The sequence below is a fragment of the Hibiscus syriacus genome, unplaced genomic scaffold (assembly GCF_006381635.1).
Source record: "Hibiscus syriacus cultivar Baekdansim isolate YM2019G1 unplaced genomic scaffold, ASM638163v2 tig00003103_pilon, whole genome shotgun sequence".
Classification (NCBI taxonomy): domain Eukaryota; kingdom Viridiplantae; phylum Streptophyta; class Magnoliopsida; order Malvales; family Malvaceae; genus Hibiscus; species Hibiscus syriacus.
Window position 1 is genome coordinate 240,566 of NW_024061962.1, and position 17,967 is coordinate 258,532.

Here is a 17,967-nt window from a genome sequence, read left to right on the forward strand (position 1 = left end):
TACCTATGTTCTTCGGGACATATGGACTGTTTACCTATGTTCTTCGGGACATATGGACTGTTTACCTAGGTTCTTCGGAATCTATGGACTGTCCTTCGGGACATTGATCGAGCTGTGGTGACAGCATATGTGCACAACCTCAATGTACTCACATACCTTAAGTTCTCAAAAGTATACATGGGCGAATACATGGTCCTTACAGAGAGTAAATAAATAATTGATTTGTTACTATGTATGTTTGGTTGTGAAGTAGTATATGTGTTCCATGGTATGTAGAGAAAGGTTCGATATATGTATTATATGATAAAAAGGTACTAAAAGTACTTGTATTATCTCATGTCATCATGTATACTGAATTATATGCGACTCGATTGAATGTTATATTTATGAGAAATGCATTATTATTATGTTTTTGCTTCACTAAGTCTATGACTTAGCGTGTAAGTGATTTACACGTAGGTACTGAGAAGCAGAAGGATCAAAGCTAGTTCATAGTAACAACATATCTCTGCTCAAAGACCAGATCAGAAGTAAATTACACAGTATGTATTATTATGTGATAAATAGGTTGGCATGTAAATAAAGTAGGTAAATTAGGTATTTATGCTCTGATCGAGTTTTGTAATATTCTAAACATATTTATATAAGTACAAATGCAAAGAAATGAACTGTTAAATTTTTACGAGTGTTATGTACAATTTACGAAAATCACTGTAGCAGGTTACTGTATTACTGTTCATATAGTATTTCACCGTTCATAAACACGTTTTTATCTCAAAATTTTATACCAAATATAATTGAATAATACATGATTGTATTTTCTTAATATAAATTCAAATGTCCAGTTATTTTACAAGAATAAAGGTTTTGAAAATGTCAATGTGACATCTCGGACTCGTATCCAGGTCGGGTATGGGTTGGGGTGTTACATTTAATGGTATCAGAGCTACGGTTTAGCCGATTCTCGGCATAAACAGGAGTCTAGGGTGTCTTATAATGTATACATGCCAACAAAATAGTGAAAACTTCTGATCTGGTATAGTAATGAGTATGTTGTTTTGCTAATAGAACGATATTTTTATTCTTAATAGATGTCCGGACATGATAGTTATAGAAGTCAAGCGGGAGATGATCGGCCCGCTGAGAGCAGTAATTCACCTGCCCTGGCCAGGCAAGGTGAAAAACAGACACCTTCTGGAGTGCCTGTAACTGATCAAGATGTGTTCTTTAGAACATTAGATGCGGTATTGACGCGTTTTCAACCTCCTGTTACTTCAACTCCAAGAATGAATGTTGCAAATGAGTTGAAGGGTTTAGGAGCTACAGAGTTTAAAGGTGAAGCCGAAGAAGGTCCTGTTGTTGCTGACCTTTGGCTTAATGATGTAAAAATTATGTTAGATGGACTTCACTGTTCTAATGTAGAGAAGTTAGATGGAGTGGTCTCCTTGCTTCGTGGGCAAGCGAGAATTTGGTGGACAAATGTCACTTTGAGAATGACCAATGATCAAGTGACATGGTCTTTGTTCTTAGAAGAGTTTAAGCATAAGTATATAGGAGACCAATTTATCAGGCAAATGAAGCAAGAATTTTTGAATCTGAAACAGATGAATCGCACAGTGTATGAGTACGAGTGCGAGTTTAATAAGTTAAGTCGTTTTGCGGCTGAGTTGATCCCAACAGAGAAGGATGTGTGTGAGTGGTTTGTAGAGGGCTTGCGCCAAAGGTTGAAAGAAATGTTAATAGTATTGAACTTGTCCTCGTTTCAAGAAATAGTAAATCGTGCTAAAGCTCTAGAGAGAGCTCAGAATGAAAGGTTTGGGGATCAAAGAACCCAATCATCCAAAAGAACCGGGGCTTTATCGAGTTCTGCACCACCCAAGAGGGGTAGAGATTCTGGTACTCAGTCTCAGGCAAGGTCTGGATTGGTAGAATCCTCCGTTAGAGAATCAAATCAGAGGAAAGCTAGACAGACCCAATCAGTAGGGTTTGGTGAGGACAGAACCCAACAGAGACATTGTCAGACTTGTGGAAAATATCATGGTGGAATATGTAGGGTAGAATCCGGAGCTTGTTTCCGATGTGGTGAAATGGGACATTTTGTGAGAGATTGCCCATTGGGGAAAGGAGAACCAGTACAGTCGGAACGATCTGCTTCGATATCTTGGAGAGGGAGAGGTAGAGGAAGAGGTAGGAGCCAACCTGAATCTTCTACTCAACAAGAAATACGCTCCACTGCTCGAATGTATAATATTAATACCAATGAAGATTTTGATGATCCGGAGATAATAGCAGGTATCTTTCAAGTGTGAAATAAATATATTATGATAATGATTGATTTAGGCTTGTTTGTTCATATATTAGTAGTAAATGGGTGAAAGAATTGAGAATTCAATTAGAAATTATTCATAGTAATATGACAGTGACAAATTTATTAGGGTACAGTGTGTGGATAAGTAAGATATATTGAAAGTGTCCCATTATTATGCAATGAATTTGAAGTAAGATTGGAAATAAACCAGTTTTATAATTACCATAAAAATGTTAATTATAATTGAAAAGAGTAGAGTTAACCAGTTTAGATGAATTGGAAATTATAATGTTAGAGGATTTATATCGTTCTGAAATAGAATAGTTTCTTTGCTGCATTGATAAGATAAGGTATAGGTGATGATTCTTATAAGGAGAATATTAAAAGATCAAATGATGCAGAATATGGTTATAGAAAAGTTTAAGAATATATATATATATATAATAAGTATAGATAGATTATTGGTATGGAGTGATGACAATAGAGGTTACTATCTATATAATGAGTTACATTATATGGATTTTAGAAAGGTTAAAGTAAAATACATTGGAGATGTGTGGACAATATCTTATCTCCTGGTGCAATGAAAATTCGAGGACGAATTTTCTTAAGGGGGAAGATTTGTAACATCCCAAAATACGGGTTAGTGACCACAATTATAAAATTTCAGAATATGATGATTAAAGTATAATAGTTTAATAGTTTAATGATTTGTTCGGAAATATTTCCTAAAAGTTTATAGTAATTATCCAAAGAATTAAAGGGCAAAATGGTCATTAGACTTGATAATTATAATTAAATGATATATATATATATGGATAAGGATGGGAGATTTTCCAGAAAAATCTCTTCTCTCTTTTCTTCTTCATTTTCTCTTCTCCACGTGTGAAGCCAAGCAAAGGTGAGTTTTCTTTTGAGCTGATTATGTGCTGAAATTTAAGTTTAGTTTTGATTATTAGATGCTAAGTAAGATTAAGGAAGGATTAATTTGCTTTAAAACAACAAAGTGAAGAGTTTATGAGGATTTAAAGATTTGGAGTTTTTGAATGAAATATCGAAATAAAGTTTATATTGAGAATTGAAAGTTGAATTTGACTTGTCATCAAGTTAATTAAGGGATAAGAAGTGTTAGAATAGGAATTTGAACATGTTGCAAAACTAGTATAATTTTTGCAATTACATAGGAATGACTAGATTTGAAGTTAAAGAAGTGATTATGGAATAGAAATAAGTTTAAGTATGTGTATTAAAGTTAGGAGTATTAAAGGAAGTGAAATAGGAAGGTTTGAGTTGAAAATTGATGATTTTCGAGCTTAGAATACAATTTCTGGGTAGAGGGAACCGATACCCTATGAATGGGAATCGATTCCCCCTCTTGAACGAAAAATTTCCAGTATGTTCAGGGGGTATCGATTCCCCTGGGGGGGTATCGATTCCCCCCTAAATGAAAATATAGAATTGATTCATTAAATCGGTTTAAGTTATTAACATCAAGTTTAAAGTTTAGGCTTCTGATAGTTGTTTTGAAATGATATATTTATGTAGATATTGAGCCTAAACAAGTTCCGGAATAATCAAAGGATTATAATCGAATCAAAGCAAGGCTAAGGTGAGTGCAATTTAAATTGTACTTATGTGATTGATCAAACATTGGCTTGCGATGAGTCAATGATAGAGTTACTATGGTAAGAGGTAAATTATATAATGTTATGGGATTACTCTGTGTGCATTAGTACATAGAAATAGATGTATGTTTATATGTTACATGATTTACATGTTTACATGAAAATGCAACATATGATATTAGATATGTGCTTACACATACATTTGATATGTGATAGAAGAGAAGGAACATATGATTATGATATCAAGGATTACACGTACATGTGATACGTGACTGCAAAGAAAAGATATGTGTTTATAAGAGAAAGAATATGAATAAGTAATGTGAACGGTCATAAATGATAATGCCCATGTTATGTGATATGAGAGCTAGGGGTATAGTTGGCATGCCAAGGGTTGAGGGTTACCTATGTTCTTCGGGACATATGGACTGTTTACCTATGTTCTTCGGGACATATGGACTGTTTACCTATGTTCTTCGGGACATATGGACTGTTTACCTATGTTCTTCGGGACATATAGACTGTTTACCTATGTTCTTCGGGACATATGGACTGTTTACCTAGGTTCTTCGGAATCTATGGACTGGTCCTTCGGGACATTGATCGAGCTGTGGTGACAGCATATGTGTGCACAACCTCAATGTACTCACATACCTTAAGTTCTCAAAAGTATACATGGGCGAATACATGGTCCTTACAGAGAGTAAATAAATAAATTGATTTGTTACTATGTATGTTTGGTTGTGAAGTAGTATATATGTTCCATGGTATGTAGAGAAAGGTTCGATATATGTATTTATATGATAAAAAGGTACTAAAAGTACTTGTATTATCTCATGTCATCATGTATACTGAATTATATGCGACTCGATTGAATGTTATATTTATGAGAAATGCATTATTATTATGTTTTTGCTTCACTAAGTCTATGACTTAGCGTGTAAGTGATTTACACGTAGGTACTGAGAAGCAGAAGGATCAAAGCTAAGTTCATAGTAACAACATATCTCTGCTCAAAGACCAGATCAGAAGTAAATTACACAGTATGTATTATTATGTGATAAATAGGTTGGCATGTAAATAAAGTAGGTAAATTAGGTATTTATGCTCTGATCGAGTTTTGTAATATTCTAAACATATTTATATAAGTACAAATGCAAAGAAATGAACTGTTAAATTTTTACGAGTGTTATGTACAATTTACGAAAATCACTGTAGCAGGTTACTGTATTACTGTTCATATAGTATTTCACCGTTCATAAACACGTTTTTATCTCAAAATTTTATACCAAACATAATTGAATAATACATGATTGTATTTTCTTAATATAAATTCAAATGTCCAGTTATTTTACAAGAATAAAGGTTTTGAAAATGTCAATGTGACATCTCGGACTCGTATCCAGGTCGGGTATGGGTTGGGGTGTTACATTGTTCTTCGTCAAGGGGTCGCGTGAATCGTCGTTCATTGACTCTTGTTCTGATGGTTGTTTGTGGATTATTGGTTGTCGGGTGGAGTAAAGGTTCGGTAACGGCCAAGAGAGGCGACTAATGTGGGTTTAGGGATTGAAATAATTTTTTTTAAAGTTTTGAGACTTATTTAAAATTTTTGAATTTTTTGAGTTTTCTAAATTATATTATATTTTTTTATTTTAAATAAAAAATTTCAAAACAACAACGTGAAACACCTAAATTTATTTTTAAAAAAATGTATAATTTGGACAGACTAGTATCTATATTAAGCCTAAATTTAAAGCTCTCTTTAGAAAGCAAAGTATATGTCAGTCACGTGGATGCACGGTCAACGCTTCCAACCCTAGAAAAAAAATCGAACCAACCACCAGCCGAAGATATTTCTCAAAGAACAAAATCACCACAGTTCCTTCCTTATTTCCTGATATAGAAAATAAAAACGCTCCGACGTTTCTCCGTTTCTATTCTTCCGTTCCGTTCCTCTGTTTCTCCGTAATTTCCCTCCACTTCACTTAATTCTTCATATTCGATCTGTTAAATAATTTCTAATTATTACTTGTCAGTTCAGTTTATTTTTTATATCTGATTATTATTGTTATTGTTCTAATTACCATGTTACGATTTAAGAGTTTAAGAAACTTTAGGCATTTAGTTTTTTTTTTCTGAATCCAATTTTTGATTTTTGTATGCTGCAGTTAATTTAAGTTGTTATAGAGATCAATAATTTGAAACTTAAGGCGGTTATTATGGCTGGTCAAAAAAATGATTACGGCTGGTCAAAAAAATGATTACGGCAAAAGATCCCATTTTCAGCCTGATCATGCTGGAAATGGAGTAGGAGGGAGTAAAAGAAGGAATGGAGGCGAGGAAAATGAACAGCATGGGATTGGGCCTGAAGACACTGTATACCGTTATTTATGCCACGTCAAAAGGGTTGGGAGTATTATAGGGAGAGGTGGTGAGATTGTGAAATAGTTAAGGTTAGATAGTAAGTCTAATATTAGGATTTGCGAAGCTATGCCGGGTTGTGAGGAGAGGATTGTTATGATTTATAGCTTTAGTGAGGAAACAAATCCCTTTGGTGACGGTGACGATGAATTTGTTTCACCTGCTCAGGATGCATTGTTTAGGGTACATGATAGGGTGGTTGCGGAAGAGTTACCTTCCGATGAGGATTTCGAAGAGCAAACACATGTAGTTACTGTGAGAATGCTTGTGGCATCTGATCAGATTGGCTGTGTTATTGGGAAAGGTGGACAACTGATTCAAACTCTAAGGAGCGAAATGCATGCTCAGGTTCAGGTTTTAAGTAATGAGCATTTGCCCCCATGTGCTTTGAGTTCTGATGAGCTTCTTCAGGTAAAGTTGTTTTTCTTTTGTAAAAAGATACTATGTGTGTTATGCCTTCATTTAATAAATAGGAGAAAGGATGGTGGCTGTTTAACTTTTTTTTATAGGAATTGAAGGCCTCGTTAAAAACCTCATTCATGATTAAAGGAACTTATAGAGAAGCTCCTTAATCAGAGGGAGGAGGAAAAGAGTGCCTTAAGATTCATTAACCATAGAAAATACACGATACAACCAGGTGGTTGTTTAACTGAATGAGACTTAAACTGGATGATAGAGATGAATAGATATGAGTCATGAGAATTGTTTGAATGAGACTTCTTTAAAAGGAAATTAGTTGTATCTTGGTGTCATGGTGACAGGTGAAATGGAGAAGAGATTTGGGGGAGAAATGGAATTAGGGTTCAGAGAATTGGGAACTCGAAAGCTAGGGATTTGGGAGAAAGAGGAATCGATTAAATTACCTGATGACAATGCAGTTTGGGAACAGACCAAGGGAGATGACAAACTGGATTGGAACGTCAAATGGGAATGGGCCACAGGAGATACTCAAGTAACTACAGCTGTGGAAGATAAAGGAAGATGACAGCCCACCATGAAGCCCAAGAAGAAATCTGTTGAAGGAATCTATCAAGAAGCAAGCAGTTAGACTACAAGACAAATATAGGACAGCTGTAAACAAATAATTGGCTGTTGATTAGTAAATATATGCAACATAATTGTAATTGAGAAAATATGCTGAGATTTCAATGCAATTCTTCTTCTTCATACTTTCTTCATTTTTTCTGAAATCCCCAATTCTATCATTTTCTATCTTGAATTGTGACAATTGGTAATCAGAGTTACGTTAATTGATCCAAAATTCGAAAAAAAAAATTGGGATGACTAAGAAAAATACAAAAATGGCTGAAACAAATCCGATCGAAGCAACTAAAACTGTACCTGCAGAGCAGCAAGAGGAAGTGACGAGATTGTGGGTTGTTCAACGTGAGAAATGGGAGGAACGTCTAGCTACCCTGGAAGCACAGTCCACAGAAAATACTAGGTATCTTCAGAAGATTATTCAGATGATTACAAAAAGTGCAGAGGAAGGTGATCACCTAACTCCAGCAACCAGTAAGAAAGGAGCTGACATTCCTGCACCAAAACTGGAAGGTAAGACACCTTGTGAGGTTACTGTAATTAATGAACATGAAAGATATTCTTTTAAACCTGGAGAACCAGGTATTTTACAATCTAAACCTGGTGATAAACAATCTGATCCTATTCTGCTAACTGTTCCATCTTTGAGACTGGTTAGTAATGGAGATGACTCAGGGGAGAATTCTAGTGCTATTCCTGCTACTGTTAATGTTTCTGTTTCATTTTCTAGACCTAAAATTGAACTTCAGTTCTTTGATGGTTCAAATCCTAGGGGTTGGTTGCAAAAATGTCAGAAATATTTCAGAATATTTGCTATTCCTGAATCTTAGCAGATTGAAATAGCTTCTATGTATTTGACTGGGAAGGCTGAAACGTGGTTTGATGGGTATCTAATGCACAAACATAAGGTTACTTGGCATGAGTTTGCAGCTGATTTGTGTCACAGATTTAACAGCAGTACGTATATTGATGTGGTGGATGAGTTCAACAAATTAACTCAACGAGGTACTGTGGAGGAGTATCAGGAACGTTTTAATGAATTAATGCCTTTTATTATACAGCAGAATCCTCATCTGGGGGAAGAGTATTTCATTTCTAGCTTTATTAGCGGCTTAAAGGATGAATTGAAGCACAGAGTTCGAGCACATGAACCAAAATCTTTGTCTGCTACATTTAAACAAACTAAACTTCATGAAATTGCTGGTGAAATTGAAAGTAAAAATTTCGACTTCCTGTTCGAAATTTCTACAATTCAAGTCAAACTTCTACAGTGAAGAATTTGTCTACTACGATTTTTCCTAAGCCTAGTCCTCCAATTACCAACACTAAGCAGAGTATTTTAGACTATCGAAGAGCTAATAATCTTTGTTTTAAATGTGGAGACAAGTTTGCTCCGGGACATCAATGTAAACAGAAGTAGCTGAATTGTATGAATAAAGGTGAATTTGTTGAAGACATTGAAGAGGAGAATATTCAAGAAACCGAATTACCAGAATCTGTTACTCAGATTGCAAGAGCAAAAGATTTCGAAATTTCTATGAATGCTTTAAATGGACAGGCTAGTTTTTCAACTTTGAGAATTCAAGGGACTGTGAAAGGGAGACCCTTAAATATTTTGATTGACAGTGGTAGTACAAATAGTTTTGTAACTGCTGGTTGGGCTAAGGAAGGAGCAGAGGTTATTTCTACTAGACCTCTTTCAATCACTGTAGCAAATGGAGAGAAACTTTACAGCACACTCACTAGTAAACAACTCCAATGGAAAATGCAAGGACATCTTTTTGAACATGATTTCAGAGTCTTGCAACTGGGAGGGAGTGATATGGTGCTAGGGGTTGATTGGATGCAAAAGTACAGTCCCATTTTGATGGATTTTAATGAATTGACATTGGCATTCCAAAAAGATGGACAACAAATTCTTTTACAAGGAGAAAAAAGGATGCCAACTATTAAATTACATTCTGAAAATAAGTTACAGAAAATGGTTGCTAAAGATGTTGCTTTTGCTGGTGAATTCTATTTGATGATAACAGAAGAAGATCAGTTTTCAATTTCAGCAGATTTACAATCAATTTTACAACAGTATGCAGATATATTTGCTGAACCTGATGGTATGCCACCTCAAAGAGGTCAAGACCATGCAATTATACCTAAGGAGGGAGCTCAACCTGTCAATCTACGACCATACAGATTTCCTCACCATCAAAAAATAGAAGTTGAGAGACAGATTAAGGAGATGTTAGCCTCTTCCATTATACAAACAAGTAAGAGTCTTTTTGCCTCTCCTTGTTTGTTGGTTAAGAAGAAAGATGGTCCATGGAGGCTTTGTGTTGATTATAGGCAATTGAATTCTATGACGGTTAAAAACAAATTTCCTATACTAGTGGTAGAAGATCTTTTGGATGAATTGGCTGGATCTAAGTATTTTTCTAAAATTGATCTTAGATCAGGATATTGGCAGATTCGAATAAGACCTGATGATATTGAGAAGATAGCTTTTAGAACTCATCATGGCCACTTTGAGTTCAAAGTCATGCCATTTGGTCTAACAAATGCACCAGCAACTTTTCAAACATTGATGAATGAAGTTTTTGGACCATATTTGAGGAAATTTGTCTTAGTTTTTTTTGATGATATTCTCATATACAGTAAATCTATTTTAGAACACAAGACACATTTAAAAATTGTGTTAGAGACTTTGAGGAAGCACCAGTTGTTTGCTAAACAAAGTAAGTGTTTTTTTGGGCAAACACAGGTGGAATATTTGGGTTATGTAATTTCAGCTCGAGGTGTTGCTACTGATTTTTCCAAGATAAAAGCTATGACGACTTGGAAGTTGCCTACAAATTTGAAATCTCTCAGGAGATTTTTGGGTCTTACAGGCTATTACAGGAAATTTATACGCAATTATGGTATGATTAGTAGGCCATTGACTGATATGCTTAAAAAGAATAATTTCACTTGGACACCTGAATCTAGGACAGCTTTTGAGACACTTAAAGCAGCCATGTCTCAGGCTCCTATTCTTGCTTTGCCTGATTTTACTAAACCATTCTGTTTGGAAACAGATGCGAGTTCTACTGGAATTGGAGTTGTTTTATCTCAAGAGGGACGTCCTATAGCCTATTTAAGTAAGGCCTTAAGTCCTAGACATTCTGATTTGTCTGTCTATGAAAGGGAATACTTAGCTATTCTTATGGCAGTAACTAAATGGAGACATTACTTTGAAGGAATTCCATTTGTCATCAAAACAGATCATGAAGCACTTAAACATCTTTTGGACCAAAGACTCACTACTTCTATCCAAAAGAAAGGACTTACAAAACTTTTGGGGTTAGACTATAAAATTCTTTACAGAAAAGGGAGAAGTAATTTGGCTGCAGATGCTTTATCTAGAAAAAATGAAGTTGAATTACAGAAGATGACTGTAACAGCTATTATTCCACAGTGGGTTCAAGATCTTGAAAAGAGCTATACAGAAGATAGCTTTGCAAAGGCAAAAATTGCAGAATTGAGTATCTGTACAGATGCTAACAGTTAATGGACTTTTATTCAGGGAGTTCTGAGATTTAACAAGAAAGTTTATGTGGGTGAAACTGGAGGATTGAGACAACAAATCTTGACCCTTTTACATGCATCCCCTTTGGGAGGACATTCAGGAATTCAAGCTACTGTCTATAGAGTTCAGCTTTATTTTTATTGGCCAAGATTAAAAAAACAGATCACAGATTTTATTGCTCAGTGTGAGGTCTGCCAGATGACTAAAGTTGATCATTCTCACAAAGCTGGTCTCCTACAACCACTACCAATTCCACACCAGGCTTGGGATATGATTTCTATGGATTTCATTGAAGGTTTGCCACCTTCCAAGAAATTCACTTGCATTTGGGTAATTGTTGACAGGTTTACTAAATATGGTCATTTCATTCCTTTAAAACATCCTTACACAGCAGCTGATTTGGCAAAGCTTTATTTAGCTCAGATTTATAAATTACATGGCCATCCTAAGTCTATTGTGTCAGATAGAGACAAGTTATTTACAAGTGTTTTTTGGAAGGAATTTATGAAACAGGTTGGCACATAAACTCACTTCAGCACTGCCTATCATCCAGAAACGGATGGCCAAACTGAAAGAGTAAATCAGTGTGTTGAGCAGTACTTGAGGAGTGTTTGTTTTATTAAACCTACTATATGGGTTGATTGGTTACCACAGGCAGAATGGTGGTATAACACCAACTATCACACTGCCTTAGGAGTAACTCCATTTGAAGCAATGTATGGTTATAAACCTCAAGTTTTATCTTGGGGTGGTCAGTCAATAGTGCAGACAGTACAGGAGTTATTAGAGCAACGAGATGTCATGAACAAAATTTTGCAGGAACAACTACAGAAGGCTCAATCAAGAATGAAAGCATATGCAGACAGGAAACGTACATATAAGGAATTTATGGTGGGGGATAGTGTTTACCTTAAACTCCAACCGTATCAGCAAACGTCGTTAGCAATTCGTAAAAATCTTAAATTGGCTGCTCGCTTTTTTGGTCCCTACACAGTGATTGAACGAGTGGGGTTAGTGGCATACAAATTAAAATTACCTGATCATTCGAAAATCCATCTTGTTTTCCATGTTAGTCTCTTAAAGAAAAAGATTGGTGACCAGCAGATTACCTCGTTGGATCCTCCGGAGATTGATGTTGATGGCCAGTTAAAGGTATATCCGGCTGCTGCTTTGGCCAAACGAATTGTGAAGCGCAATAATCAGGATGTTACCCAATTCTTGATTCACTGGACAAACTTGGGAAATGATGATGCCACATGGGAAGACTATACTGTTTTGAGAACACAGTTTCCACGGTTTGATCCTTGAGGTCAAGGATCGTCTGAAGAGGGGGGTATTGTCATGGTGACAGGTGAAATGGAGAAGAGATTTGGGGGAGAAATGGAATTAGGGTTCGGAGAATTGGGAACTCGGAAGCTAGGGATTTGGGAGAAAGAGGAATCGATTAAATTACCTGATGACAATGCAGTTTGGGAACAGACCAAGGGAGATGACAAACTGGATTGGAACGTCAAATGGGAATGGGCCACAGGAGATACTCAAGTAACTACAGTTGTGGAAGATAAAGGAGGATGACAGCCCACCATGAAGCCCAAGAAGAAATCTGTTGAAGGAATCTATCAAGAAGCAAGCAGTTAGACTACAAGACAAATATAGGACAGCTGTAAACAAATAATTGGCTGTTGATTAGTAAATATATGCAACAGAATTGTAATTGAGAAAATATGCTGAGATTTCAATGCAATTCTTCTTCTTCATACTTTCTTCATTTTTTCTGAAATCCCCAATTCTATCATTTTCTATCTTGAATTGTGACACTTGGTGATACTTTCCCCCCACAATTTCAGCTTCTCTTCCTAGAAAAGAAAGAGTTTATATTCCTGATTGTTCTTTTATTGTAAATGGTGGGATTTGGAAGATCTGTTGATTGTTCTCAATTAGGGTTCTGACCAGGCAGTTCTTACCTTAAAATGTGTCCTTATGTTGTTGTAACTGTATTTAATACCCTCCTTAAATATGTATGAGTTCCCAGCTTATTAGGGGAATTTGGATCATCTCACAGCCTTGTTGTTTACTTATTGAATTTCTCTGTGGTGTTTTCAGATAGTTGGAGAGCCCTCAGTAGTGAGGAAGGCTCTGTATCATGTGTCATCTCACCTTCATGATAATCCTTCAAGATCCCAACACTTGCTTCCCTCCTCTCTATCTAATATGAATCCACCTGATGGGATGTACATGAATGCTCCCCTTATTGGTTCTTATGGCAACTATTCTTCTAGAAGAGATGATGGTTCTGAAAGGGAATTTTCTCTTCGTTTGGTTTGCCCAGTTGGAAACATTGGGGGTGTGATTGGAAAAGGTGGTGGTATAATCAAACAGATTAGACAGGAGTCTGGGGCATCTATTAAAGTTGATAGCTCTGCGGCTGAAGGAGATGATTGCATTATATTCATATCAGCGAAGGAGGTAAGAATACATTAGTTATAAAATGAGCTACATTATCATTGGGGATTTTCTATCGTAGAAAGTTTTGACATGCCAAATTATTTATATCTGCAGTTTATTGAAGGCCCATCCCCTACCATCAATGCTGCTTTGCGGTTGCAATCACGATGCAGTGAAAAAACAGAAGGAGAGTCAGGTGATTCTGTAATCACTACCCGTTTACTTGTCCCAAGCTCACAGGTTGGATGCCTTATTGGTAAATGTGGAGCGATAATATCTGGGCTGAGGAATGCTACTAGGGCTAGTATTCGCATACTATCTAAGGAAAACCTTCCCAAAGTTGCATATGAAGACGAAGAGATGGTGCAGGTGAATAAATATCCTTTTTGGTCTGCACATGCACTCTTCCTTTGTCATCACTCAATATCATAATCAGACCTCTCTAGTCGATGGAAATTTAATCTTCTATTGTGGTACAGATTACTGGAAGTTTGGATGTTGCTAGCAATGCCTTTTCACAAGTACTGTTGCGCCTGAGAGCCAATATATTTGAAAGAGAAGGAGCAGCTCCAGCATTTTTGCCCGTCCTTCCCTACATTCCCATGTCATTAGACACGTCAGATGGTCCTAAGTATGGTAAAAAAGATGGTCAACCACGTAATCTTGGATACTCTTCTTACTCAGGGGGATACAGCACTAGTGATTTGTCCGTAAGTGACAATAAAGGAATTTATAGTGGTTCACTTGTAAGCTTGTCTTTTCATTTATTTCCTCCTTTAACATTTCCTTGCAAAGATGCATCTGGTCATTGCGGCCAGGTGTTTTCTAAAGTGCAACATCTAACTATCCAGCCCGTTGCATATTTATGATGTTCTGCATGCATAATTTCTATCTCACGTTTTATTTTACTTCCTCTGAATGTTTTATGTTTTTATTTTCCAGAGTGGAAGTGACATCTATGGAAATCATGGTGGTCAGAGTTCCGGTCGGGGGTAACGTTTACCTATCTAGTTAGAAAATTTTGATCACCTTGGATTTTCTGTTATATCAATTGTTACGACTTGCCTGATTTTTAGCTGTCACCAGGTTGTCCAATGTAAACCAAGTTTCACATAGGAAGCATGGGTATTAGTCCTGGGTTCTAGACTCCACAGGTAAATGCATCTCATTCCATTTATTTACATTGGGCTTTGATATGCCAGTTCTTTTGATTCTTTTGCATGAAGATATGCAGAATGATATCTTAAACCCTGCCAGCCATCCCATGCCAAGGATTCTACTGCACCTTCCCAACTTGTTGCCTTTTCTCCCCTATCTAAACAGCTGTCACAAATTTTGAAGCCAGACCTTTCCCCTTTCCAATGAAGCCAGCCTAGACCAGAAGACCAGACAAATTGGGTCTGAGAAACTTATGTTCTACTTTGGCCACCATTGTGCTTGTCTTGGGTGACCAAGAATAAGATCATTTAATGATGCAAATCACCATTCAATCATTTTTGGCTCAGACTTCAGGATTTTCAGGCTCTGTAATGAGTTTCTAATAATTTGCTTTCCTTGTAAAAACCCTAAACACTTGTATCCTTGACATTTGGCACTTTGGCTGATGAATTGAATTTTATGTTTTATAATGGGAGTTAAGGTAGCATGTACTTGATTTTTCACGTATGCATGTGGTTTGAGATCTGCATCGGATAGGAAAGTTTAAGTTGCCGTAATCCTAAGAGGTGTAACAGTCATCATACTCCAGTTTCTTGATTACATTTTACGTGTAGCTAAAATGAATGGTTTTCTGGAGTTTGGTGGGGGTGTATTGGTTCCTTTTCTTCTCTTGAAGAGGAGAGGCTATGTTTCCGTCTAATAAAGTGCTTTAAAAATTATTCCTTAATACCACGATCTGAGATTTGACTTTGCTTGAAATGTGGAAGTGATATAAGAGTGGTATGAACTTGTAAATCACTAAAGGGCTGTTTTGTGAAGAGAGCTAGACCTGAAATGGAATAAATTCAAGGGATAGGTTTATTCTTGGTATTGCTTCCTCGTTCTTTTATTCTGTTTGATGGTAAGCAACTTTAGTTCTTTGTGCTACTTTGACAGGTGGTTTATATCATTGGCTTCCTCTGATTGGGAGCTGGTAAGCTGTATGTACCAATTGGTAAGTGACTTTCGTAGTCAAGCTTCTTTTTGTGACAAGAGAGACTAAATAGTGTTGGTCCATTATAACAGAACCATAAAGTTGAAATGTGAAATCCTAACTAATTAGAAAATGATATGATCATTTTTAAACTGTGGAATTGAACTGATGTGTTCCATAATGGTAGGCGTTAGCAGCTTTAGTTTTATGACGACGGTCAGGTTGCACCGACTGGGGAGTTTCTGATGATCCTCGGCAGCCGAAAAATTCTTTTAAAAAAAACAATATAAATACTAGCATACCTGATGGTTTGTCTGGTTGTCAATTGCTGTTCCAAGGGCTATATGTTTACTTTTAATGCTGGTTTCATGTGTGGTATGTCTATCATGCATAAATCGGTTTGTCTGGATAGTTGTATGAATACATGCATATGCATGAGTTCCCATTTTGGTGGAGTTTTATAGCAACCATTAGAACACTTTATACAAGCATGGATTGTAATAGGGTTTTGATAACTACAAATTTTGTAAAATTGAAATTTGATCACAAAATTTCCTTTAAAACTCAAAAGATTGAGTATTACTTTTTCGAATATGAATTAATTATCTGTACCTGATGGATATCGTGTTGAATATCCAAATTCTTTATTAATTAAAACATATTTGGATAATAGAAATTTGAATATGAATATGTGATGATGATATATATATATATATATATATATATATTCAAATATGATTTTGCAACATATCGAAAAATTATTAAAAAATTATTGAAGAGAAATTGGATAGTGATTTGGAATTAAGAACCGATCACAGGAAGCTTACGATTCAACATATCGAAAAATTATTGAAGAGAAATTGGATAGTTGTTCTGGATTACATAATTAGGGAGGCCAATCGTGTCGCTGATTTCATCGTCAAACAGATGTGAAAACATTATGAAGATACCAATTTGTTCGAAGATTACCCTAAGAAAGCTAAGGAGCTGCTGATTGTGGACTAAACGGGAAGATAGGCGGTTTATTTTACCTTTCTCAACCAAAAAAAAATGATTTTGCAATCATTTTTTTTAAATAATAATTATATTGTGTTAGCAGAAAGGGCGTCATTGATAACAAAAGAACATATGCAATCATGATAGTCCCAAGTAAAATAGAAAAACGAGAGCAGTGGCAGTCTAATGAACAAGAGGATGGTTGGCAGTACGCCGAATGCAACGGACACGGATGTGGGCGTTTTCGTGAAGCAGGTGACAACCTTCAGTAAGATGAGAATTGAGCATCGTGTCCAACAACATTGGTTCTCGACAATTACACTTGGCCAAGCCGATTAAATGCCATGCGTGAGTGCTTGCGCCTCAACTAAAATCGAATCACTCCCATTAGCAGGTAGCGATGCCTGACTAGCGAGAACAAGCCCAGTGGAGTTACGAGAAATAATCCCGACAGCCGAAGCTTCTGTGTTGTGCATACAAACACTATCAACATTGATCTTGATCGGAAGCAGTCTGCACGTGACCGACTGAGGAGCATACTATATACGTAGAGTGCAATGTACAGTTTTGGGTGATAAGATGCTAACCAAGCAAGAGCCGTCCTTCATATATGAAGACGTTCCGACAGTTCCAAATACCCCAAAGCGACACCAACAGATAGGTGAGGTTGAAGAAGGGACATCATGTCCTCCAGTCAGGGACAACAAAAAATATTTTTAAATAATTAATTAATGGCATCCCCAAGTGAGAGTGAATGAACAAGCTGAGGATGGGTGGTGGGCGGAGAAAATGTTATCCCCAAGTTGCTTTGAAAAACGCCATCCTCAGCCCATGTCACCCTCTAATCACCATATTCGAGTAGCACTCTTGGTTTCATATTTACATACAAACTAGAATCAATCTCTGTCCTCTCCATTCTTTCCCACTCTCATCCTTATCTTGAGATTACGATATGTCAAACAAAAAGATCAATGACAACAATAATAAATAGGCTTGTATATGAGGCTATTGTAACTTGGTAATAAAGCTGCTACAACTAATTTCTCGGGTGATTGATAATACTAATTTTTTAGGGCTTGTGTATGCTGACTGCAAGACACAGGCCTTCATGTATATATATGTAACCTAACACCACTATTGGTTTATACGCACCCACAGTTTTTCATTGAAAACTCCATCTTCATAGTTGTTTATCCATTGCCGGATCGATGCCGGCTTTCCTTCATAGGGTCTAGCATGTGGAAATGAGGCAAAGTAGTGCAGCGGAGGATGATTACCGGATAGGATTTCTCTTCCGTATGCCATACTCATTACTCAAACTCTTCATCTGTCATTTTCACATATTACGCCTATGATAGTGAAATTCGAAATGTTCACATATCAGTGTTGGAGGAGGTTCAAGCCATGACAGACAGGACCAAGACCACTCGAGTCTGATGAA

General features: G+C 36.4%; 1 pseudogene; it reads left to right on the forward strand.

The window, feature by feature from the left end:
• Positions 1 to 6,153: 6,153 nt before the first annotated feature.
• Positions 6,154 to 15,060, forward strand: LOC120174787 (annotated as a pseudogene).
• The last annotated feature ends 2,907 nt before the right edge of the window (positions 15,061 to 17,967 follow it).